The sequence below is a fragment of the Pithys albifrons genome, chromosome Z, assembly GCF_047495875.1.
Source record: "Pithys albifrons albifrons isolate INPA30051 chromosome Z, PitAlb_v1, whole genome shotgun sequence".
Classification (NCBI taxonomy): Eukaryota; Metazoa; Chordata; class Aves; order Passeriformes; family Thamnophilidae; genus Pithys; species Pithys albifrons.
In genome coordinates, this window is record NC_092497.1 from 19,285,308 (window position 1) to 19,297,951 (window position 12,644).

General features: G+C 41.1%; 1 long non-coding RNA gene across 3 annotated transcripts in view; it reads left to right on the forward strand.

Moving 5' to 3' along the window:
* The first annotated feature begins 3,828 nt into the window (after positions 1-3,828).
* Positions 3,829-12,644, forward strand: part of LOC139684485 (uncharacterized) — a 32,821-nt gene continuing 24,005 nt past the window's right edge. For 2 of the 3 annotated variants that reach the window (XR_011699919.1, XR_011699920.1), the window contains exons 1-2: positions 3,829-3,903; positions 9,820-10,007. This is a non-coding gene — a long non-coding RNA (uncharacterized lncRNA). Of the gene's footprint in view, positions 3,904-9,819; positions 10,008-10,502; positions 11,116-12,644 lie in introns of those variants that run through there. The other variant, XR_011699918.1, reaches the window with a different exon arrangement.

A 12,644-nucleotide genomic window follows, 5' to 3' on the forward strand; every position in this document is an offset into this window, starting at 1 on the left:
AGGGAAGGCTGATGCCCTCCCCACTAGTTGCTCTTGTTTGCTTAGCCTGTTCTCTGGGCGGTATTCCCTCTGCTAATTCCAGCTGATGTCACCTCCTGAGCTGACAAAGCTGGCCAGTGGACTGCCCTGCCCAGACTGCTGTCATTGCTCATTCCTCTTGCCAGAAAAATCTTTTTTTTTTTTTTTTTTTTTTTAATTTTCAGATTTGGCCAACCAATAAGTAAAAACTTTGTCTCCCAAGCAGAGGTGAGGTCATGCAGATACTGAGCAGATCTGGGAGTCTGAATGAGCCAGTTATGTCAGCCAGTTAATAACTTCACTGTTGTAATTTATTTGTCATTCATCCAGAAGAATCCAAAAGTGCTTTGCATTCTTTACAACCAGATTACAAGCCCTTCTTGCTTCATGCCCCACTGAGAGCCCGTCATCCCTTGGGAGCAGGGCAGAGCTCCTCAGTGGTGCTCTGCCTCTCCACCCTGAGGCAAAGACTAAAGTGGGTAACTGCAGTAGTCAGGGAGTTTGGTGTTCTGCCCAGGAGACCATTTGGATATTGTCCTGCAGCCTTGGGCTGAAGCTTTCTATCAACACAGAGCACTGTGACAATGGACCATGGTTCCAGGGCCACCACACCTATGGGACAGAGCCCTCTGATGCTGCCAGGGGACCCTGACCTGCACTACCTGGGCTTCTTAGTAACCTGGGCACTTGCTTGGAGACTTGGCTGTTTCTCAGTGATGTTATGGAAAATATTACTTATAGATTCAGTACCCATAATCTCTTCATTCTCTTGTTAAATAGGAAAAATATAATTGGCTGGGATATCTCAGAAACAGTTTGTATGGGGGAATTCAGTTTTGCATGGTGTTTTGAGGAAGGTTCAGAATGAAATAGTGCATGCCCTACTATGGCAGACATTACTTCACTGCACTGAGAGAGAGAGAGAATCTGCATGAGTGAGTACACAGTACACTAACCTCCCAACCCAAATCCCATCACATAGTTGTTCAACAAATTTTGTGTTCCACCCTTCTGGCACCTGTTTCAGGTATGGGCTGCGATATTTTCAGATATGCTGGCAGTCCAAATTGATGTTTCTTTCCAACACTCTTCCCAATTGCTGCTTTGAGAGACCTAATTCTGCTTCCATTTAGCCTCATTAGTAAAGAGATAACACTTATAAAGATACAGAAGCCAAAACCAGATATCTGGTGTCAAATGTAACGTAGGTCACAAATTAAGTGATTTTTCTTGTAAATCAGTAATTCTCAAAGCTTTTGCATGAATTCTCTATTTTGTGCAATGTTTGTGCTTGCCCTCCCCAGGCTAAGTAGCAGCTCAGTCCCATGAAGCTGGGGTGGCCAGGAGAGCTGGTCTGTTACCAAGTGTAGTCTCAACCAGCTGGTCCTTGACTAGGTCAAGTTGTGGTCATAATCAGTAAACAGTCACTGGTTTTCTTCAATCTATCAGCTGTTTGAATGAGGTAAAGAAGAAGAAACTGTTTGGGATTTTTTAAAATAAAATTGTAGAAGAATGTGAGCTAGAAATGAGGAAAGAAACTCTTCCCTATGCATCTTTTCAAACAGAAGATGCCTTACATGTGAGCAAAGTGTGGCTTAAGAAGCAAGAATGAGACTGTGCACCACCAGGCAAACCAAAGCTGCTGAGAAGACTCCTCAGCCAACTTTTTACTTTAGTTACACTGTTATGCAAGAAGATCATTACAATCAGCTGCTTCTATTCACTTTCTTTTCAAAAATCGTGTCATAAGAAATAGACAGAAAAATGAGCTGAAATGGGAACAGCTTTCACCATGAAAAAAGTACACCTGACTAAAGTAAGCCAGGGAAAAGAAACTTTCATCACTTCACTAAGCTTATGTCCTAGTTCAGTAGCCAGGACCAGTTTATCATTGTGTGGGTGTGACCAAAGCTGTGTATTCTACACCCTCTATTCATTTCCCATGAACTGTTAACAATGTACCATTTGCAGCAGCTGCCCAGGGCACACCTGACCTTTCAGGATATAAGCTGGGTGTTAAAGAAGGCTGTGAGTTAGGAGCTGTGATAACTCCACTCCAGCAGTCGTTAGCACCTTCACACCCGGCATGAGGGGTCATGTCTGCTCATGAGCCATCAATGATTCCAAAGGTATCCCATAACTCACAGAGATCACCCATTGTGGAACTCCCCGCCCTGGAAGAGGTACTGGGCATTCCCACCTAAAGCTGAGGGTATATAATCTTGGAGTTGGGGAACTTTTGGGACCACTCATTGGTTCCAGAGGAGGATCAGAACCTTGACAGGACTGTGACTACTGTTCTTGACCAGACTGTGACAGTCATCTGCACCAACAGGTTTTCTCCCTTTCTTTTTACTTGGGACTCAGGGGAACCATGTGGGTCTCAGCACAGGGGCTAACAAACACCATTATGCTTGTGCTCCAGTGTGCTGGGTTATACTTCCAGGTTTTGTGCGCTAAACCCAGTTTCTCTTTGTATCATTGCATTCATTGTAATATTTTTATTAAATTGTAACTCTGAATCAAAATATCTTTTGTGTTGGGTTCAGTTCTCCTACCAGTTTACCTTTAAACCAGCACATCTTTTTAGCAGCTGCAGGTGGAATTTGGGTCTTAGTAGTTTATTCAATTCCAAAAGTTTGTGGAGGTAGGTGATTTCTCTAATTGAGTTGAGCTTTGCTGCCTCTCAAGCATGGAGTGGTGTTTGTTTATCAGTCTTGTCAAGCTCAGGTTTGCCTTTCAAATGAGTCAGTAATGATGGTAATAAAATACTTATCATTTTTAAATGCCCTTTCATCTGAGATGCCAAAGCACTTTGCACAAATTAAATACTATACCAAAATGTAGGTATTGATTATTATCCCAGTGGCAACAGAATTAGAACATAGGAACAGAGTGAGAAAGTGGTCTGCTCATGCTGGTGACAAAAAAAAAAACAAACAACAAAAAGGAAACAGCTCAAGCTGTTGCATAAATGAAATATGGTTCATCTTCAAAACTCCTGTACCCTGTGTGTCAGTGCTGAGATGATGCTTAGCTTTTTTTTTTTCTGTTTCAACCATTACACCGGTTGTGGTTTTTGTTATTTTTGTGATGTTGAGTATTAAAGGGCAAACACAACTTTGATAGAAAAGGCACTTTTTCTGTCTCCTCCTTCTCCTCTACTCACCTCTACCTCTCATGAGAAGTGGTGGCTGCCCAAGTTCTTAAAGCGCACTACAACTGGGACTTCAGACTAGTGAAATATCAAAAGAGTTGTCAAAGCCCCAACCAGTATTGCAGTCGCTGCATGAACTGTGACTTTCAATGCAATCAAGGTAAAATGAACATATCCTAAAGGACTTAATCTGAAGACTCAGCAGAAGCCTTTTTGCAAACACCCTCACTGTTGTATGCTGCTTTGATGGTGGAGCCCAGGGTGCAACCGAGCTCAGCAAGAACAATTGGGCAGCACAGGTCATGATGCACCAAGCTGTGAGCTGGGCTGGGGAGGAGGCACCACCATGCCAGAGATCCTGCCATGCCTAACTCTGCTGTCTGTCCCCATTACTGCTTACACTGGGCTGCAGTCTGGCTCAAAACCTGCAGGGTTGGGGTGTCCTTGTCTCTGCCTTGCATTCAACCAGGTAGTATGAAGAGGCACATTGGAGCCTATGAGACACAGAAGACACTGTGATCTGCTCTCTCCAGAGCCTGCTGGAGTTTATACCATGGCGAAATCATATTGTGTCTGAAGAGATGAATCAGAGACGGTGAGCAAGCCCAGTCTTGAGAAAAGCCTCAAACCATGCCTCATGTGCCAAGTGAGAAACTTGCTCTGTGTATTTTGAAGTAACTGAGAACACAGCTATGAAAGTTCAGCTGATACCAGTGTCCTTGTTTCAGGTAAGCTTTGCATTTCTCACTCTGCATTTCAGTTGCTTGGAGTCCAGAAACTGCAGGAACAGGCCACTAGCAGACATGAACCAGTGATGGAAGAAGATTAAGTGCACTGATGGCTGTTAGGTTTTCAGAGTCCCAGGCTTTTCTGCAGCCTATCCAAATCTACAGATTATTTTATGGTCCTCAATATGTAGGGGTGTTTTCTTGATTTTTTTTGGTGGAGTTTGTGTTGGGTTTTTTTTTGGTTTTTTTGTTTGTTTGTTTGTTTGGGTTTTTTTTGGTCGTTGTTTTGTTTTGTTTTTTGGGTTTCTTTGCCATTTAACAGTAAAGAGTAAGAAAATTGGAGAAGACCTTAACTACTTAGTTGTTTACTATTACTGTTCAGGTATGAAGAAATACATTTCTTAATGACTGAAAAACACCCTGTTTCCCAGTGTCATCAGGATACTTTCAGATTTTCTATTCGGCAGTTATCTCAGTGGAACAGCAGTTTCCCTCCTCCCATCTGTGCTCTGTGCTGAAACAAAGAGGAAACTGGTGTCTGCTTATTTTACGCAGCTTGACCCCCAGACTGCAATTTTTATGATTTGCATGGCAGTGAAAGGCAAAGAAAGGGGAAAAAAGCAAGAGCACAGGGAAGACAAGGAGAAAGAAGCTTCATTTTTCCCAAGCTGCCCTAGGACTGACAGCAACTCAGCTAGAGCTGATTTGTGGCCATCGAGTAAGCGAACACAAAAGCATCAGGGAAAAGGCACAAAAGGCTCTCCTTAGAGATTGACAGCTTGTTAGGGACCATTATTAATACAAGTTCAACTTAAATGACAGGGTCACCTATATGATGCTGTTTGGGCTCCCTGCCCTGGTTGAATAGCATTTTGCTTTATTTTTATTCAGAGGGCTTATCTGATAGACACATAACCCTGAATTAACCAACCTTTATCCTCAGTTATCTGATTTTATGGACTGTGCACTAACTTAACACTAAGTGAGAGGATGCCACACTCACCACTAGCTTCCCTCATCATTAGTGGAAGGAGAAATCACTTGGATAAAATCTGCTTTTTGTTTGAACTTTAAAAGTCAAATTTTATTAAGAAAATTAAATCAATTAGTGGCAAAGGGCTACATGAGAAGTATTACAGTCATCTATTTTTAAAGGTATTTTTGCAGATTTCTAATGTAACAGCTGTATACTAGGGATCCTGCAATACAGGATGATGATTGCTGTCCTGAAGGACCTGAAAAATAGAAGAACCATTTCTCAACTCCAAAATAGTAAGAATATTGCTTAAGAGAAGACAGTTTATCAAGAGAAAGCTAAAGAGTTTACTTTAATGTCTGCTAGTGTTTATTGGTTTCTTATAAGATCCAAATCTAGTTACCCTTATTATATTACCTACTTTTTTTTTGAGGCACTGAATGATACCATTTCAGAGAAACTTCAATTAAATGAGGTGTTGATGTTTTGAAATATTATATATGGTATTTAATGAGTATCTGTGCATGGGAGGGATAAAGGAAAAATACATGTTTTTCAAGCAGAATAATCTATTTTGTTAGCAGACACCTCCCTACTGACAATTCCTGTTAAAGACCAAGATATTAAGAACTATTTTTACTTTTTCCTGCCAGAAATAACTGAAAAAGGATGACTTTACTGGGCATGAACCTTCAGTGTCTGGTATAGCCAGTCCATGCTGCTCTCCTGTTTCCCAGCAGCACCCCTGTTAGGAGGCATACAGAGAATGGAAGTTAAGGGTAAGGTGGTCTAATCCACGTCTGTCCCACTTTTTCCTTTGCTAAGAGGCTGTGCTAAGTCTCTGCATTCTTCACACCAGTAGCAGTAGAGGATGGCTTAACTTAACCACCCTCCTGTCCTGGGGGTTTACAGACTCTCAGATTTTACATGAAAGTCAGCCTTTGTTTTAGAAACCCACCTCTTTTGACCTTTAGAAACCATTATCAATTAGAATATACAGTAAAAACCAGTGGCAGGATGAAGACAAAAAAATAAATAAAAGGCTGAGCAAGTGATTCTATTGACTTTAGTGGAGCTACAAAAGTGGGCAAACTGAATTTATCATCACTGTTATCACTGAGTATATGGCAGTTTTGGGGGACCAGATTTATCTGCAACAGCTTATTTTATTTTTTTTCCTGCCTAGTCCATCCTTGTTTTGTGTTTTATTTTCATTCCTGCTGTAATCAACTTTTTCCTATTTTAGAATCTGAAGTTAAGCACTGTGCAACTTTAACAGTGGTCAGAGTCAGCAAAGAGGCCACCTACATAGTGTGACCCTTCCATGATATTTAGGCATTAAAAGAAAATCTAAGACCAGGACAATTTGCTTAGGGAAAAAAAAAAGTTGTGTGAGTTTACGGCTGCTCAAGGGCAACCTTAATTTATGTGCCAATAAGTTACACAAATATTTTCTCTACTATTCAATTAAGAACAAGCAGTTTCCTTGGCAACGGCCACATTACATGGAACTTACCCGAGCTCTGAGTTCCAGCAGAGTCCTTTGCCTAAGAAAGGAACATACTCATCTATCATGTAAATGTCTAATTTGTACATGGTTTTGAGAGAGAGGGGAGAAAATGGAATTTCCAGCAAATTAACACAGCCCTTCTCTTTTACTGGAGTCAGATCCATGCTCTTTTCTGCAGTTTTCTCCTTCTTCTTGTTTATATATCAATGTTAACTTGTCTATGAACATTGTAAAAGAGCAGGATTGTGTGCTGGATATATTAAAAACTGACAAAGGAGGGCAGGCTGTGGTGGAAAGTGTAGCTGGGAGGGTCTGGGTCAAAAACAGGAAGGTGGCACTCTTCTTCCATGCGGGATCGCTACTGAAGGTGCTTTCTGGTTCAGCTATGATGATGGTGATTAGCTATTTCGTGAGTAAAAATTAAGGACCTCAGACTGACTACACACCAAATTGCTATTTCCTTTTAAACTACACCTTTCTCAGTGGCACATTACTCGGTGCCATAGCTCTTTCCAGGCTACTGGCTCTTTGTATGCTGGTCCCTTCGAAGGTGGGTGGGCAGCACATATCTGGGAGTGAGATGGAGATCTGCATGGCTGTTCCTGCGCTAGGAGCCCTCTACTGTCATGAGGCATTCCCGAAAACAAACCGAACAGCTGGAATCAGAGCCAAACCAAAACATCATCTCTGGGTGTGAAAACATACAGCTCTTTAGCAAGGGAAACAGCCTCCCCCACATTCATCTCGAAGGGAATGCCTTGCTCTCCATATGCTCTTATCCCAGTGAAGGCTGTGACCAGCAACCCAGGAAAGTCCTGGCTGTGTGCTCCCATTTGCATAACCCTGACAGGGAAAATTGGTTTGGCATTGTTAAATTTAGTCCCCATGGAACTATTTTGCTGCAAAACTGGAATAAAATATGTCCCACTGCTTTCATCTCCAGGCTTACCTTCAATCCATAAGTCAAATTTAGGTTTTTAAGATGTTGTTCTATAGCTTTTTCCTCCATTCCTGTGCCTATTGACACCGTGAAGATGGAAATAATTATTTGAACTGTTTGCAGCCTTCTGCTCTTGGAAAAAGGCTCTCATTAGTCACTCTTCAAACTTTTATGCTCTTTGAAATCACAGGTACTCTTTGTATTTGAAGATCTCTCACAGGAAGACAGGGACATTTCCAGTCCCTCTGTGTTAGTGGGAATACTGCTGTGGAGTACAATGGTGGCAGAATGCTGCACGCTCTTTGCTATTCCACTTTCCTTCCATCTATTTGCTTTAGTTCCATTAATACCAAAGGAATTATTTTTAACCTTCTCTTTTATATCTTGAACATCCAAGCTCAAGTAGGATTATTTAATAGATTTACTATGGCAGTGCTTTTGCTATTGAACTGCATTCTGCTCTGAAGGAAAAGCAATTCTGAGCAGCTTTGCAAAATTTGCTTCTTGCATTTAGCAATTAGATTGTTTTCTGTTTTACAAGTCCCTAAGGTATCAAACCCCAGAGATAATACATAATTACACCGCTCCAAGTCCAGCTCAGTGGGAAGATGTGTATGTGAAACATACCTTTCTTCTCACTTGGAAAACTGACAGGGTTGGCTGTTCAGTATTTAACATTAAGGTTTATGGACTATGTCACAATTTATTTCCTTTAAGTGCCTGAGCGTTTTAAATGATATAACAGATAAGAGCAATCTCATCATGTAGTGATCTTATCTAGATCTGCTCCCCTCCTTTTCAGGATTTAATTGTACCCAGTCTTCAGTCTGCCTATCTCCCCCTTACATTCTGTAACATAAGAATTTCTCTAGCTGCTTCAGATACTAGAAAATGAAAAATCACTGCAAAGTCATCTCATCTGTGAGTAGAAGTGTGGGGTGAGACAGGAAACACAGGTCACTGCCTGCTGCTGTGTATGCAGACAAGATCTGATTTTTCTTTTGTCCAGTGGGAGCTGACACATTTTTGCTAACTTTAGGTTATTTTTTCCTTGCCCTGCTAACTCTAGTGAGAAGCTGCTGCAAACTGGGATTTTTCTAGCTCAGGAGTTGTGTGAGCCTTTCTCTCATTTTCTTGGGATGAATTAAAGGCAGCCCAGGACCAGTATGGTGACTTGCAATTAGCCTATTTGCTTATATGTGTTAGACTGTGTAAATATTTTGTTATGATTTTGGGGTTTTTTTCTTTTCTTCCCCCACTCATACACCTCCTAGTATAGTAATGATGCTAAGTTACCTGTCTATTCACCAAATACTGTATTATGATGCTATGCCAAAAAGAAATCACTTCTAAGGTTCATTTTGAAACAGATGCTAAATATTTTCTTGAGTCCTTCCAATTAAATTGTTTGACAGAATCGCTGGGAACTCATAAAAAACCTGTTTCTTCAGTTTCTAAACTCATCATAACCTTCCATGGAGCTCTGAGCAATTCAGCCATGCCATTCTCATAAATCTGGACTTATTTTTTAATCAAAATCACTCTGACATGTCGTTAGTTCTCCTTTCTTCAGATCATGTAATGTTCCAGGCTGCAACATTGAACATATTGAGCAATATTCTAACAAATACATTCTATATATTTTTCGTACACTATCTATTTTTAAAAGGAAAAGTTATGGTTGGGTAGAAAAATGACAAGACAGAAACCATCATCGTCTGCAATGAGTTCAATAAAATGGCATATACACAAAATAAAAATCCCTTTGAACTTGCCCATCAAAGAAATTACAATTTAAATGTTGGAGAGATGAACTGGAGTATTTTCTTCAATGCCAGAAGAACACACCTAATATGACTCTTCCTATAGGCAGTGTAAAGTCTGCTCACCTCTAGTTAAATCACATCCAGCTAGGCCATTGTCTCTAATGGTGTTCAGGGACAATGGACAACAGAACAACATATCCAGGCATGTGATAAGATTCAGTTATCCAGTGCTGGAGAGCTAAACCCCCATATGGACACAGTGGAAACAACCACTCCCCCTTCATTAAAATACAAAACTTTATTTTAATCATAGCTGAAGAATAATTCACAGGGGGTTTTTTTTCTGCCTTAGTGTATGATGCCTTTCCTACTAAAATCTTGAAATTAGGAAGAATGTAAAGAATGAATGAGCATAAGAAAGCTCTTTAATGAGCTCCTATTTAAAAGATGACCTTCCATCTCTAATCCTGAACCCTCTGCTGACAATTAGACTCTCCCTTATTTTGAAGAACCCCCTTGAAATGTTGAAATACTAGAGCATTTTAACACATATGTGCCACAGGCACAAAAATAGTCTTTACCATCAATTGTTTCCTCTTAAACTTTGCTTTCTGAGGAAAGGAGGTGTAATTACTTATTTTTGCCAAGAGTTAAATAGGTGACTTAAGGTATTTGTGCATTATTCAGCTGCCTAATACACTACATCTCTCTATTTTCAATACAGATTACTGTGCCAATTCTTTTTGATGCTGTCTTCATGAGTACAGAAAGCCCATACAGCAACCGTCAACTTGTAAATGGAAATGTTTTGGAGCAAATTCTGTGAACCTGACAATGACTGCATTGATCATAGTATTGAGACAGGAGTCTGCTCTTCTACATTCACAGAAGTAATGGGGAAATGGTGCATAGGTAAGAAGTTACATGCAGAAATACAGAGACAGATGAACTTTTTACCCACTCCAGGATCAAGGCGTAGCTATTTCCTTCACACAAATAACATGGGAAATGCATCCCTCAGTGCCGCTCTACAGCATTTTTTGTTGCAGTGGCAATAATGTAACTAAGAGCTGAGAATGGTACAATGAGCTTTGTTCAGCCATCTGCCAAATTTAATGAAGTGATAGAGAATCTTTTAAGCTGGATTTGGCTGGCATCATATGATTAAATTGGGGATGTGCCCCTACTCTGTGTTAGATGTGCTTTTAGGTAAAGATCACATTTGCTTAATTGCATGAATTCAGGGTATTTTACCTCTCTGTCTCCATAAGGTTCAACAAAAAAATTCAGATTTGGTGTCCCTTTAATTTTGATGGCTATCTTTCATTTTGATGGCTATCTTTCATTTTGATGACAAGAAGCCAAATTTCTGCATGCTTAATGTTCTTAATGTTCTTTATCTTTTAGTTTCTCCTGATATCTATCATTTTGAATCAGCCTCTTTTGATTTCATTAGAAAGACCATTTGCTCCAGAAAACAACTGACTGCATGAAGATCTGTGCCTGTGCTAGCCATCTGGAACTGGTAGAAACAGGTTTCTTACTGGAATTTCCTCTTGCAATGGGCAAGTCAATACATTTAATCTGGATGCTGTTGCTCCAGGGGCTTGTGGAGGCAAAGATACAAAATTAACAACTTCTTCCACTGTGGGGTGACAGCTCAGAACCTTGCCTGGGCAGAAAACCTTGCCTACTTTTGCAATGCTGCTAGGAAAGTGTGGTGAAGGAAAGCCTTAGACACTAGGAAGAACTTATTGCATTGCATTGTTATGATGACAGGGTCTGAAATCCTCAGCTGAGATCATAGCCCTGTTTTGGTAGGTGTTGTAGAAACACTAAGAAATACAGCCTTCAGGGGTTCACTGTATGGCCAGGAGAGAAATGGGTATCAAGGGGATGTGGATGGAAATCCAGATTCAGTTTCATGCCAGATACAAGTAAGAGACAGCTGGAAAAGATGAAAGCTTTAGTTTGTGTCACAAGGAAGTTTCTGACAGACCAAGAAGCATTTTTTGGCTATCCGTATTTTCTGTCTGCTATGTGGCCCAGAAGGTAGTAGTCCCTGCTGCCATAGTGATACTAATCCATAAGGACAGGTTGGTGGGAAATGCTGCATCACTGCTTCCTCTGAATAAAGTGGATTGCAATGCAAGCTCTGTTGACAGTTCCATTTTATTACTTGAGGGAGAGACTGGGGAATATTTTAACTAGGGGAAGACAAACTGATGAACATTGGTCATCAGGTTCATGATAGACTTTGCTTGTGCAATACAGGAGTGTATCCAGTATGACACGACTTCAGTGACACTGAAACACTGCAATGTTGCTTGGTTTAGGTTATGCTGCTGGTATGATTGGGTCTCCTGTTGCGTTTTGTGGGCTCAGTGTCTGAGCTGTATTGGCTGTTCAAGCTGTCACTGCTTGCATGCACTTCATTTCTCTGACCTCCCTCTTGTCCAAAGCTTCAGACTACATGGGTTAGATATCATGGTTTGTCTGTTATTCAAGATGCTGAAAACAGCAATCTTGCATGGTATTTTTCTTTCCTATGTGGCAGCTTTGGCATAAACTTTTCCTCAGACTTGATGGGCATAAAGGCTTTGAAACTGGGTTGATCACTCTCCTTGAAAGCATAAAATATGGGTTCCTCTAGAGAAAGAACACAGAAGCAGCAGCCAATCCTACAGATTATGTGGGCAAGGGTGGAGGCTTGTGAGATGCCTTTAGGTGAACTGGTTCAGGCCTGGAACCAGTGCTGTCACTGCGAAAGGCTGCTACCTCTAACAAGTCCCATGGACAGACAGTACAATGCTCCATCGATGCTATGAGACTGCTTCCAGGTTTGATCTGATATGCTGTACAGAGGTTTACTACCCCTTTTCTCCCAGCCCTGTGTGCTGCCAGAAATCCCTGCAGGATGCTCAGTGGCACAGAGCAGGTAATTTCTGGGTATCCCACGTCTGGTGTCATAGAGCTGCTGGATAGGCAGCTATTCTGTCTGTGCTATTTAGACAAGAGAAATAACCAATGTTAATTAAAATACAAAAAATGAGATTTCTGAAGCAAAACAAGATACTTTTACAGTGCCTTAACAGATTTTGCATCTCTTAATGACATCCTGAGCACCTCTGATGTTGTGTGATCAGGGCAGACTGAATCATAACCATGTTTTCTTTTGGTAGGTGAAAGAAAACCGTGTTTCAAAAAACACCTCAAGTGTCAGTGTACTCACTTTTTTCCACTGGCAAAAAAGTACTTTTACCTTCAGATCTCACTATGACTTAGAGTAACTGCACTTATATTGATGCATTCTGGGTGATCTGGAAAAATTTTCCTAAGCTGGCGCCGTGGGAAGGATGGTGTATCCCCTGGGGCTGTGCCTTGGGAGTGGCATAGTGGAGAAGGCAAAGCCCTTTGGGGAGCCCCAAGATGCAGGCAGTTGGAAGAAAAGGAGACCAGCAAAACTGATATCACAGGCATTGGTGGGGGGCCTTGCCCACACACACACTAAAAGGGGTTATACTGGGCTGGTTACAGGGAGACAAGGAT